Raw genomic sequence first — 13564 nt, forward strand, 5'->3', positions numbered from 1 at the left:
AACTTTATATGCCCCAGTACAGGGGAATGCCAGGGCCAAAAATGGGAATGGGTGGGTAGGGAAGTGGGGGGGGGGAGGGTATGGGGGACTTTTGGGAGAGCATTGGAAATGTAATTGAGGAAAATATGTAATAAAAAAAAATTTTTAAAATTAAAAAAAGAAATGTCTTTAGGAAAGCATTTTAAAAAAATCATCACTCTGTTTTTCTTTCTAGTACATTTATTAGATATGTTTTTTTCTGCCTCATTTCAGTATTAAATTACTAGTTCATTTTCTGAACATTTAGTCATTAATAATAAGAGCAAGAAAGATGGTAGAGTTAGTGTTAATTTGAATATGATATACATGTTTAGAAAATGGCCCTTCAAGTTGGTTCTCCTGAAACAGAATAAATCCTTTTCTGAATTTCCCATGCTCCTATTCTCTATTCTGCTTTTTCTGCTGGAGTTCTAACCAAGTCTCAAATTTATGACTATTTCTATTAATGTGTTATAATTCTTTAATCTTTTAATACAATATGTAAATCCTCTCAACACTGTGAGCTGATAAAATCATATTTTAATTTAAGGACTATCATCTTTATTTATTTTAATATAGGCCACAACTTTGTTTTAATCTCTAAATATAGTGGTCTTTTCATTTTATTAAACAATTATTGTTTGTTTTCTCTTTCCTTCCCATTGATACACTGATTCATCTGGATACTGCTAAAGTTTAATCAGCTTCAGCTTCTACTCACCAGAGGCACTGTTTTCCATTGTGTTTGCATTTAGAAAAAGAGTATCATCACTGAACATTTGAACATCTTCTGATATTATAGTTGTATTTTCATTTGACAGAGCTAATTTATCTTCTCATCATTTTTTTTTTTTTTTGCAGCTACTGGTGAATGTAAACTTTACACTGAATCTTAAGTTATCTTTTGTGAGATACCATATAATTTATGAACTTTCAAGAGACAGCTAGTTTGGAAAGGTAAAATTGAGTATTTAGGAATGACAAATGAAGAAGTGCAGTTGATAAGATGGCTCAGCTGGTAAAGTTGCCTAAAATGTGATTAACCTGAGTTCCATCCCTGTACTTAATAGTATAAGCAAAAATAACAAAATAAGAACAAAAAAAAACAAAACAAACTAACAGATTTTGTGACTTGTACTCTAAACTCCACATATGTGTTCCAGCACAAGTCACCTCATAAATAATTAATGTAATTTTTTTAAAAGTAGAAGTATTCAAAGACTACAAACACTCATGAGTTCTAAAATGAGATTTACTGAGTTTCAGAATTTTGTGCAAGTCAACAAGGTAAATACCTTTCTTTCTTTCTTTCTTTCTTTCTTTCTTTCTTTCTTTCTTTCTTTCTTTCTTTCTTCTTTCCTTCTTTCTTTCTTTCTTATTCCTTTCTTTCCTTCTTTTTCTTTTCAATTTTTGAGACAGATCCCAATGTAGTTCAGATCAGCATGAATATATATATATATATATATATATATATATATATATTCACACACACACACATTCATACAGACAGAATGAGTGAGTAAGACAGACAGACAGACAGACAGACGCACTTTAGATTTAACATCTGAGGATTGAAACTTCAAAGAGTACAGAATAGGGAACATACTTTATTCTACTTTGGTAAAAAGAAACTGGATACACTGGAGAAGAGGGTCAGGAAACCACTTAATCCAAAAGAAAGACATATTTAAAATTTACAATCCTTGGAGGAAATAAATAGCATTCTGGGAAATTCAATTTCTAATGAAAGCCTTAAATTACAGATGTTAGATCAAGAAATGAGAATATGAGTTTTAGAGCACAAAAAATTAATATAACTTCATTTCTTGCTCCAATTTTTATTAACTAATCTAATTGCTGAAATATGAAAGCTAAATTTTCCATGGAAAATTTCAAAGGGACTAATATTCCATACTTTAATTAAAAGACAACATATATACGTATGTGTGTGTGTGTGTGTTTGTTAGTATGATAATTCAGACATTTAATCTTAATACATGAGAGTTGGAAATAAAAGGTCCAGGACTTTACAGTCATCCACAACTACCTAGTTCAATCTTTATGTGCTATATTCTCATAAAACAAAAATTTAATTATTTGTCTTATAGATAGTATCCTGTTCCATTTGCATTTAGAATGAAAAACTAAAGCAAAATGTGTGCAAGTTAGAGAGCTTTCTTTCTTGATTATGTTTATCGTAGCTCAAGATCCAGACTATAAAATACTGAATGTGATTTTCTAAAATAGATTTATTCTTTTTCCCTCAAGTGACTTGCATATTAAGATAGATAAATGATTCAGGACAGTGATTTGAGACTTGATAAAACCATGCCTGTATTTCTGACATTATGTTCAACAACAATTCACTTTGCATAAACAATATGAACTTATCGTATAGGTAAAAGTTAATTGTACATCTCAATTTGATGCAACTTCTATAATATACCAAACAATTTTTCATAAAGACTCTAGGTGAAGAGGAGCTCAAAAAGAAAATGAGTGACATATTTGACATATTTAAAAACAAATTTATATGTTAGATTGTCTCAAGTAATCTAGAATGCAAAAGACAATTGAATGTTAACTAATTACTTTTCACAACTGCAGAAAACAGTCTAATTTTATATTTATTAAAAGCTTGAATTTTCATTCCTGGCATTGATGGAGAGAAAGTGACAATGAGTTTGTGATCATCACAGAGTCATTGAACATGAATGCTTTGACTTGGAACTTCTATCTCGAAAGCAATAAGTAAAATGTTTAATTAGAGAACTTTCCAAACCCCTCCAACCACCACTGTCCCTATTTTTGCAATTAAGAGAAATACTAATGCTACCCCTTAGACTATGTAGATGGCTATTTCTGCTCTACCGTCCCTTTCTCCTTCCTATCCTTTTATAAACATATTTTTCTCCTACCCTACTCCCTCCCCACTCTTCTCTGTCTTCTCTTATTCTGTGTTGTTTCTCTTCTGTTGTCCTTCAAAACAAACAAACAAAAAACAAAACAAAAAAAGAAGAAGAAAATGCAAATATTAAATGAAATAAAAAATCTTGTTAGAGAAACTAATTCAGTCTTATATTATTGAATGAGTGGAATGATTCTAAACAGACAACTGAGGGAAACCTGGCTCTGATGGTATGAAATGATAGAAACCAAAATCCTCAGGTAGACAGTCATGTCTTGTACATAGACTGGGGATAGACACTTTGTCCAGAAACGAGACGCTGAAAGGCCTTCCATATGAAATTGAAGACAGTAGTAATTAAACAAAGACAGTGAAGAGGAGATATACTGGAGAGCATCAGTATATTGATGTGAGTAAATCAGTAGCAATAAAAAAAAACAAATAACAAAGCCACAACAACAAAAAACCAATGACACAAGAGTGTGAGAGAGAGAGAGAGAGAGAGAGAGAGACAGAGACAGAGACAGAGACAGACAGAGACAGAGAGAGAGAGAGAGAGACAGAGAGAGACAGAGAGAGAGATTCATGTACATGTTTGTACTTATGTATGCAAATACATGTGTGAATGTGTACCTCTCTGAATGATGGACAGAGTTTGATATCAGGTGTCATTCTCAATCACTTTCCACTCTGGACCTGGGGCTGACATATTTTGCATATCCTAGATAATGGATAAATTCCAGGGATCTTACCTCCAGTATCCTAGTGATAGAATTGCAGATGAAGACCACCTTGCCTCATTCCTTTTACATAGAATCCAGGAATATGATCATAAGTCCTTGTACTTTCAAGTCATGCACTTTACTGATTGTGCAACCTCTCTTGCTCTGTTCTTACTTATTTTAAGAAATATTCCAAAGAGGATTTATGCTGAGTAGTAGCAGATCATTTGGAATGCATGAGGATGTAGAGAGAAGATTTGGTGCCAAACTTCAGACAGCACATTTACACAATGCAGTCCTGTGAAAATGTGATGTGCTATCTGAAACAAGATACTCATCCTGACCCTGAAGACATTCTTCTCTCTGCATATGTACATTACAAGGTTACTGTAAAGTAAAAAAGAAATGGTAAACAGGAATTGTGAAATAAGTTCTCCAATTGTTACATCCCTGCCAATACTCCTTGGAAATCCAATGCAGCTAAATAGCATGATATATTCTGACACAAAAATATCACTCCCCCAGATAAAACAAATAAAAGACACTTGAAAAGTCAAATCAATTAAAATGGTCACAAGCAAATAAAAGTGGTAATGCCATTAACACAAATCTATGAACCACCTCAATGCTTTATTTCTAGAGTAGAACACTGAAGTGTTATAATCACCTAAAACACATGAAGATGGACATCTCAAAAGCAGCAAGCTACACACACTTTTATATCTATAATTTAGTTGTACTATCTGTATATGAATCTTTTCCCTACATATTTGTTTGTGTACCATGTATGTGCAGTGAGTTGAGAGATCAGAAGAAGGTGAATTCATCACAGTTGTGTGTTGCCATGTAAGTTCTGAGAATCTAACTGGACTCTTTAGAAGAGCATTTAGTCCTAATTCATTCTGAGTTATATCTCCAGTTCCTTTGATTGGATTGTGGTAGTGTCTCCCTCTCCCTCCCTCTCCACTTCCCCCTCCCCCTCCTCCTCTTTCCATGTGTGTGTGTGTGTGTGTGTGTGTGTGCGTGTGTGTGTATTTAAATACTGAAAATATATGAAAAATATAAAGTGAAAGGAAAATAATAAAGACAAAACAAAAAATAAGAATTGTGTATCTAGATGCTTGGTGGATTAAGTCCTTCCAAAATATACTATTACTAACCTGTAGAAATTAGTGATACTTTTCATATGTTGAATAGTTTTCAACAATCTTTACAAACATAGGTAATCTAAGGACATTTAAGACTGTAAAATCAGAGAATACCTGGTGGATCCTAATCTGACTGACTCCATGTGATCCTCTTCCATAAAACATGAGGTCAACAAGCTAAACTGCCCAAGTGAGGATGCCTCAGTCCACTTGGAAGGGAGAAGCAAAAAATCACAAGTGGGGAGGGAGGAAACTGTCAGGGAATGTGGATGGGAGGTAGGAGTTGGAGGAAGAGGGGAACCTGATCTGGTATTGGAAGTGGGAAATGGACTGAAACCCTGAGGGCCAGCAGAAAGAATGGAAACAGGCAACCTTGGAAGTTAGAGGTTGGGGAGATCCTCCAGAATGCACCAGAGAGCTGGAAGGTAAGAGACTTTCAGGAATCAAAGGGAGGGACCTTGGATGAAATGCTCAACATTAGAGAGAGTAAACTTATAGAGCCCATTTCCAGCATGAAGATAGGGCATCAAATGAGTGAGAGGAGGACCATCCCACAGTCATAACCCTGAAGCATAATTGTTCCTGTGTGAAAGAATTGCAGGGATAGAATAAAAGGTCCAGGAACAGGCTCAAAGATGGATCCAGCTCAAGGGGAGGTCAGGCATCAAACTATTACTCAGGCTATGGAGTGCTCACAAAAGGCACCTAGCATGACAACACTCTGGAAGTACCAACAAGCAGTTGAAAAAGTCATATGCAGATATTTATACCTAATACAATTGACCCCTGTTGTTGAATTAGGGAAGGTTGAAAGAAGCTGTGGAGAAGGATGATCCTGCAGCAGGATCAGCAGTCTCAATTAATTTTCACCCCTGAGATCTCTCAAACACTAGAACACCAAACAGGTATCATATAAAAGCTCATACTAGCCCCACAACAACATAAAGTCAAGGACTGCTGGATCTGTGTTCATTCAGAGATGGTACACCTCAGCCTCAAGACACTGGAGGCCCCAGAGAGTTTAGACATCAGGTGGGTGTGGGTTGGGGACATTGACATGGAAACAGGAAATGTGGAGGAGGTATTAGATGTGGAATATTTGGAGGGTGGATGGAGGGATAAAATATGCAGTGTAAAAATATATTAACTAATTAAAAATAAAATCTAATCATTATTAAGAATCATTATTATTACTATAAAAGTATTACTTTGTTTACAGAGCTTTATTATATGAGAGTACATCTATTTGTTGATCTTCAGGAAACCTTCCCAATAGTGTGGTCTAATGTCAATCATTATGATATGTAATTTTGATTGAAAAAAGGCACATCAACAGCAAGAGTGAATCCTGGGATGAAGTCTCTTTGGACCTTGCCACAGGTCATGCAACATGGTGGGCCAGCTCCAAAAAAGTCTTTAGTCTTTCCTAGATGGCTAAGATGGCTTCTGATATTTTTCCTTTTTCCTTTCCCCATCATCTCATTCTTCCTCTCCCAGTCAATTCACCACTCCATACCAGCTATGTCTTGATTTTTTCTTTTCCATATATATATATATATATATATATATATATATATATATATATATATATATATATGTAGTTTAGAGTTGCCTTGAGATTTCTTGAACTCACAATTCTTCTACTTCACTTTCCATAGGTGCATTGAGCCATACTCAGCCCAGGAAGTCTCTGGTATCATTCTACTACAACAAAGTAGTGTGCACAGAGTACACAGAGTAACACCAGGGAACAAGGATAGTGGAAATAAGTATTTTATGTCTCACATATCAAAACTAGGATATTTATATGTCTGTTTGTGTTTGTTGGTGTTTATATGTGTTTGTTTCATGTGTATGTGCTGTTTATTGTGCTGTTGGTTATGAGGGGTTTTTTTTGGTGTGTTTGATTCTCTCTCTCTCTCTCTCTCTCTCTCTCTCTCTCTCTCTCTCTCTCTCTCTCTCTCCCCTCTTTTTCGTGTGTGTGTGTGTACTTGAGAATGATTGTTTGCTTTAATGTGTTTAAAATTTCAACCTATAGGTACATAAATCTAATGTTCTCTGTCAGATTAAATATCAACATTTTTTAAAAAAAATTGTTGTGTTTTGTGGTTATGTGTTGTATCATTCAGGCTGCTTTTTTGTCTTAATTCTTATTTTTTTTAAAGGCCACAGGGGTAATCATTATCCTTTATGAGCTGCATAATGGAGAGAAATGAACATTTTTCTTAATAAAAATTACAAGAGGAATTGTCTCCTGATCTCTCTTTTTTGAAAATTATTAATCTTACACCTTAATGTCTTATTGTTATAAACCAAATGAAATCAGGCACAATTTAATGAAGGTTTATACTAAACACTTGCAATTAGATATGGTAGAACTTTGTTTCAGTGAAACTGAGCAATGCCATAGGAAATGTCCTCTCTCCCACATACTTGTGATCAAAGAATGTATGCCTGTAAGATGTGTTCAGGCCTCTGATTGAAAAGGTTATGTATTTAATGCATACAAAAGATTTTTTTTTGGAATGGCATTTCTGCTTCTCAATATTTGAGAACATCTGGGATAAATGGGCTGACAGACATTATTATCATGGTGACCCAATTTCAAGTCAATAATTTCACTGAGCCAGGGCTGTGATGAAATATTGTCTGTTCTACAAAGCTGTATTTTTGGAGTAGCAGCTTGCAAGGAAACATAATTACATAGGCATTCTCTGCACTTATGAATAGCCAGGTCTATGGCAGGAAGCCAAAATTGCATTTTCTACAGTTAGTTCTTTCTAATCAAATTTTAATGAAACAATTCAGAGAAAAACTATCTCTTTATTTCAAAAAATTGCTTTCAGCAAAAATATAATGAATACAAGCCCCAGACATAGTCATGTCTAACCTACCTCTTATCTGGTGACTGGAGCTATTCTGTAGAGTCCTCACACTAGGACATGGACCAGAAGTCCGAGATCAGTTTACTGTTCACTAGGGACTGAGGAACAGGCTGTATTTGTGTTCTCTTTTAAACAACATACAAAAGTAAGTTTTATAATGAGATCAGAAGTTTATTTTGAGACTTTAAAATATGTTTTTATAATGACCAGTAGATTTTTTCTTAAAATCATTTATATTTAATAAAGCATATGCAATTAAAATAACACATTCATATTATGTTATATTTTCTTCTACCATTTGAGTATATAATTCTATTCCTGTAAAATTCTAAAAATGTTTTTCTACTCTGCTGTATATGTATTCTTTCCCTTAACATTATGTTCTTAACAATTTTCCACACATATTTTTTTTTTTTTTTTTTTTTTGGTTTTTCGAGACAGGGTTTCTCTGTATAGACCTGGTTGTCCTGGAACTCATATATTTTAATTAATTTATTTTTTACATTTCATATTCTATTCCCCACCTCCAACCCCATCCACATTTCAAGGGCTCCACATTCCATACCTCTGCCCCACTCCTGTCTCCACATAGATGCCCCCACACTCCACCCCACCTGACTCTTAAACAACCCTGGGGCCTCCAGTCTCTTGAAGGTGAGGTGCATCATCTCTAAATGAACACAGATCTGGTAGTACTCTACTGTATGTGTATTGGGGGCCTCATATCAGCTGGTATATGCTGTCTGTTTAGTGGTGCAGTGTTTGAGAGATCTTGGGGGTCTAGATTAATTGAGAATACTGGTCTTCTGTCGCGTCCCACTTGACAAGCAAGAAAGACGCAACCACCAGGTTCTTTTAAAGCAGTTTACTCAGGCAGTTTCTCTTTAAAAATCCCCCAACCTCCCTGGTTACAAGTGTTTTTCTCCACTCCAGACACAACCACACCCCCACCAATCACCACAGGTCACATCACCTCACCAGGCAGGCTTGCTCAGCCAATCAGGGATTAAGGGCAGGCCATCCACCAAACATAGGCTTGTTTACTACCTGGAGCAGATTTCCATCCAGCTGACCTGTTTACAGCCTGGAATGGCTCCCCACAGTCTTCCTACAGGATCATCTTTCTACTCAGCTTCTTTTAGCCTTCCGTAATTCAACAACAGGGGTCAGCTTCTTCTTTCCATTGGTTGGATACAATTATCTGCACCTGATACTTTCAGCTGCTTGTTGGGTACTTCAGAGGGCAGTCATGATTGGTCATTTTTGTGAGCATTCTATAGGCTCAGTAATAGTTTGAGACTTTGGGATTTCCCCTTGAGCTGGATCCCACATTGGGTTGTCACTGGACCTTCTTTTCCTCTCCATTTCCATCCCTGTAACTATTTCAGACACAAACAATTGTCAGAGATGTGACTTTAGGAGGCAAGCATATCCCTCACTTAATACCCTGTTCTTTTGCTGGAGGTGTGCTCTGTATGTTCCCTTGCCCTACTGTTGGGCATTTCATCGAAAGTCCCTCCCTTTGATTCCTGAGAGTCTCTTACTTTCCAGGTCTCAGGTGCCTTCTGGTAGGTCTCCCCAACCTCCTATTTCCTGAGGTTGCCTGTTTCCATTCTTTCTGCTGGCCCTCAGGAATGCAGTCCATTTCCATCTCCCAGTACCAGTCCAGGTTTCTCTCTCTCATCCACTCCACACCCCAACACCTGTCCACTTCCCTCCCGGTCCCCCAACCCACCTCTCCACTTGTGATTACTTTCTTCTCTCTCCTAAGTGGGATTGAGGCAGCCTCACTTGGGCATTTCAGCTTGTTGAACTTTTTGAGTTCTGTGGACTGTAACTAGGGTATTATTTTTTGTTTGTTTGTTTGTTTGTTTGTTTGCTAATATCCACTTATTAGTGAGTATATAACATACCTCACTCAGCATGATATTTTCTAGTTCCATCCATTTGCCTGCAAAACTCAGACAAATGGATAGAACTAGAATCTTGTTCTTAATAGCTGTGTAGTATTCAATTGTGAAAATGAACCCCATTTTTTTGTATCCATTCTTCTGTCATGAGACATATAGGTTGTTTCCAGCTTCTGGATATCACAAATAAGGAGGAGTGTTCCTCTTTCTCCACATCCTCTCAAACATGTGCTGTCACCTGAGGTTTTGATCTTAGTCATTCTGACTGGTAAAAGGTGGAATCTCAGGGTTGTTTTGATTGGCATTTATCTAATCACTCAGGACTTTGAACATTTCTTAAGTGTTTCTGAGCCATTCTAGGTTCTTCAGTTGTGAATTTTTGGTTTAGTTCTATACCCCATTTTTGGGTTGGATTGTTTGGGTTTTTAGTGATTACCTTCTTTTTTTTTTTAAATAGATATTTTCTTCATTCACATTACAAATGCTATCCCAAAAGTCCCCTATACCCCCTGCTCCCCAACCCACCCACTCCCAATTCCTGGCCCTGGCATTCTCCTGTACTGGGACATATGATCTTCGAAAGACCAAGGGACTCTCCTCCCATTGATGGCCAATTAGGCCAGGTGATTAACTTCTTGATTTCTTTATATACATATATATTGGATATTAGCTCTTCATCGGATGTGGCATTAGTGAAGATTATTTTTTCCCAATCTGAAGGTTACTGATTTGTCTAATTGCCTATGTTCTTGGACTTACAGAAGCTTTCCATTAACATGAGGTCCCTTTCATCAATTCTTAGTCTGAGAGCATAAGCCATTGGAAATGTATTTAGGAAATTTCCCCTTTCCAATGAGTTCAAGGCTCTTTCCCACTTTCTCTTCTATTAGATTCAGTGTATCTAGTTTTATGTTGGGGTCCTTGAACCACTTGGACTTGATCTTTGTACAGGGTCACATATATGGGTCTATTTTCATTCTTCTACATACATACAGCCAGTTAGAAAAGTAACACTTTTTAAAGATGCTTTCTTTTTTCCATTATATATTTTTGTCATCTTTATCAATAATCAAGTGACCATAAGTGTGTTGTTTTATTCCTGGATTTTCTATTTTATTCCATTGATCATCATGTCTGTCTCTGTACCAATAGCATGTAGTTTTTCATCACTATTGCTCTGTATTAAAGCTTGAGGTCAGGGATGGTGATTCCCCCAGCTGTTCTTTTGTTGTTAAGAATTGTTTTTGCTATTCTAATATTTTCTACCTTTCCAGATGAATTTGAGAATTGTGCATTCTATGTCTTTGAAGAATTGTGTTGGGATTTTGATGGAGATTGCATTGAATATATCGATTGCTTTTGATTGGATGGTCATTTTTACTATGTTAAGTTTGCCAATTTATGAGCATGTGAGATTTTTCCATTTTCTGAGATCTTCTTTGAATTCTTTCTTGAGAGACTTGAAGTTATTGTCATGAAGGTCTTTCACTTGTTTGGTTAGAGTTACCCCAAGATATTATATATTATTTGTGACTATTGTAAAAAGAGTTGTTTACCTAAATTATTTTTCAGCCTGTTTATCATTTGTATAAAGGAAGGCCACTGATTTTTTGAGTTAATTTTATATCCAGCCACTTTGCTGAAGTTGTTTATCAGCTGGAGAAGTTCTCTGGTAGAATTTTTGTAGGCACTTGTGTAAACTGTCATATCATAGTGACACCTTTATTTCTTCTTTACCAATTTGTATCTATTTGATCTCTTTTTGTTGTCTTATTGTTATAGCTAACACATTGAGTACTATATTGAATAGATATGGGGAGAGTGAGCATCCTTGTCTTATATACAATTTCAGTGTGATTGTTTCAAGTATGTCTCCATTTAATTTGATATTGGCTGTTGGTTTGCAGTAAATTGCATTGTTATGCTTATGGACGGGCCTTTAATTCCTGATCTCTCCAAAACTTTTAACATGAAGTTTTGTTGTATTTTGTCAAATGCTTTTTCTGCATCTAAGGTGATGATCATTTGATTTTTTTCCTTTGAGTTTGTTTTTACAGTACATTATGTTAATGGATTTTCATATATTAAACCAACTTTCAATACCTAGGTTGAAACCCACTTGATCATGGTAAAGGATGGTTTTGATGTGTTCTTGAATTTGGTTTGAAAGAACTTTATTGAGTGCTTTTGCATCGATATTCATAAGTGAGATTGGTCTGAAGTCTTCTTTTTTGGTTGTGCCCTTGTGTGGTTTAGGTATCAGAGTAATTGTCGCTTCATAGAATGAGTTATGTAGAATTTCTTCTGTTTTTATTTTGTGGAATTGTTTGAGGAAAATTAGTATTAGGTCTTCTTTGAATGTCTGGTAGAATTCTGCACTAAATCCATGTGGCCCTGAGCTTGTTTGGTTGGGAGGTTTTTAATGACTTCTATTTCCTTCTGTGATATGGGTCTTTGGTATGTGGCATCTGTATAGAAACCATCCATTTCATCTAGATTTTCCAGTTTTGTTGAGTATTATCTTTTAGAGTAGTTTCTGTTGATTTTTTGAATTTCCTCTGGTTCTGTTGTTATGTCTCCTTTTTGATTTATGACTTCATTAATTTGGATACTGCCTCTTGGCCTTTTTGTTAGTTTGGCTAGGGGTTTATTTATCTTCTGATTCTCTCAAAGAACCAGCCTTTAGTTTCTCTGATTCTTTGTATTGCTTTCTTTGTTTCCATTTGGTTGATTTCAGCCCTTAGTTTGACTATATCCTGCCTTCCACTCCTCTTGGTTAAATTTGCTTCTTTTGATTCTAGAGCTCTCAGGTGTGCTGTTAAATTGTTAGTGTTGTGGATAGCCTGGGGCTAATTTTATTTGATGTTAATTCGATTCTCATGTTAGTTGCTGGGAAAAAGGAATGACTCAGCACTCAGGTGATTTCCTGTAAACCTGCTTCCCACCTTAATTTGTAAAATAAAGGAGGGATGATGATTGGGCAGATAGAAGGAAAGTGGAGCAAAAGAAGAGGGAGAGAAGAGAAAATTGTAAGAGAGGACACAGGGGAGAAGGAGGAAAAAGAAAAGTGGAGAAGAAGCACATGGCCTGGAGAAACCACAAGTTCTAAGGAGTCTCATAGATGTGGAAGATGGTAGTTTAGTGGTAGATATGCCCAATCTAGGCGCATAGCATATAATCATATTAACTGTGTTGTGTTTTCATTACTGGGGCATATTTGAGAGGAGATTTATTACAACATGTTGGTGTAAGATCTCTCCAGTTTCTGTACCAGGGCACTAAGTGGTATGAACTTTCCTCTTGGCACTGCTTTCACTGTGTCCCATAAATTTGGATATGATGTGTCAACATTTTCATTAAATTCCATGAAGTTTTTATTTCTTTCTTTATTTCTTCCCTGACAAAATTGTTATTGAGTAGAGAATTGTTCAGTTTCCAAGTATATGTGGACTTTCTGTAGTTTTTGCTGTTATTGAAGACCAGCCTTAGACTATGGTGATCTGTTAGGATGCATGGTATTATTTCAATCTTCTTGTATCTCTTGAGGGTTATTTTGTGACCAATTAGATGGTCAGTTTTGAAGGTACCATGAGGTGCTGAGAAGAAGGTGTATTCTTTTGTTTTAGGGTAAAATGTTCTGTAGATATCTGTTAAATCAATTTGGTTTATAACTTCTTTTAGTTTCACTGTGTCTCTGTTTTGTTTCTGTTTCAATAACCTGTCCTTTGGTCGGTGTGGTGTGTTGAAATCTCCCACTATTATTGTGTGGGGCTCAATGTTTTGTTTTGAGCTTTAGTTGTGAATGTGGATGCTCTTGTATTTGGGGCATAGAAGTTCAGAATTGAGACTTTCTCTTGGTGGATTTTCCCCTTGACAAATATGAAACTTTCTCCTTCATTACTCTTTATAATTTTTGGTTGAAAGTTTGTTTTATTGGATATTAGGATCTTATTTGCAGAACCAGTTTATTAGC

Source organism: Mus caroli, chromosome 1, assembly GCF_900094665.2.
Source record: "Mus caroli chromosome 1, CAROLI_EIJ_v1.1, whole genome shotgun sequence".
In the NCBI taxonomy this organism is placed as follows: domain Eukaryota; kingdom Metazoa; phylum Chordata; class Mammalia; order Rodentia; family Muridae; genus Mus; species Mus caroli.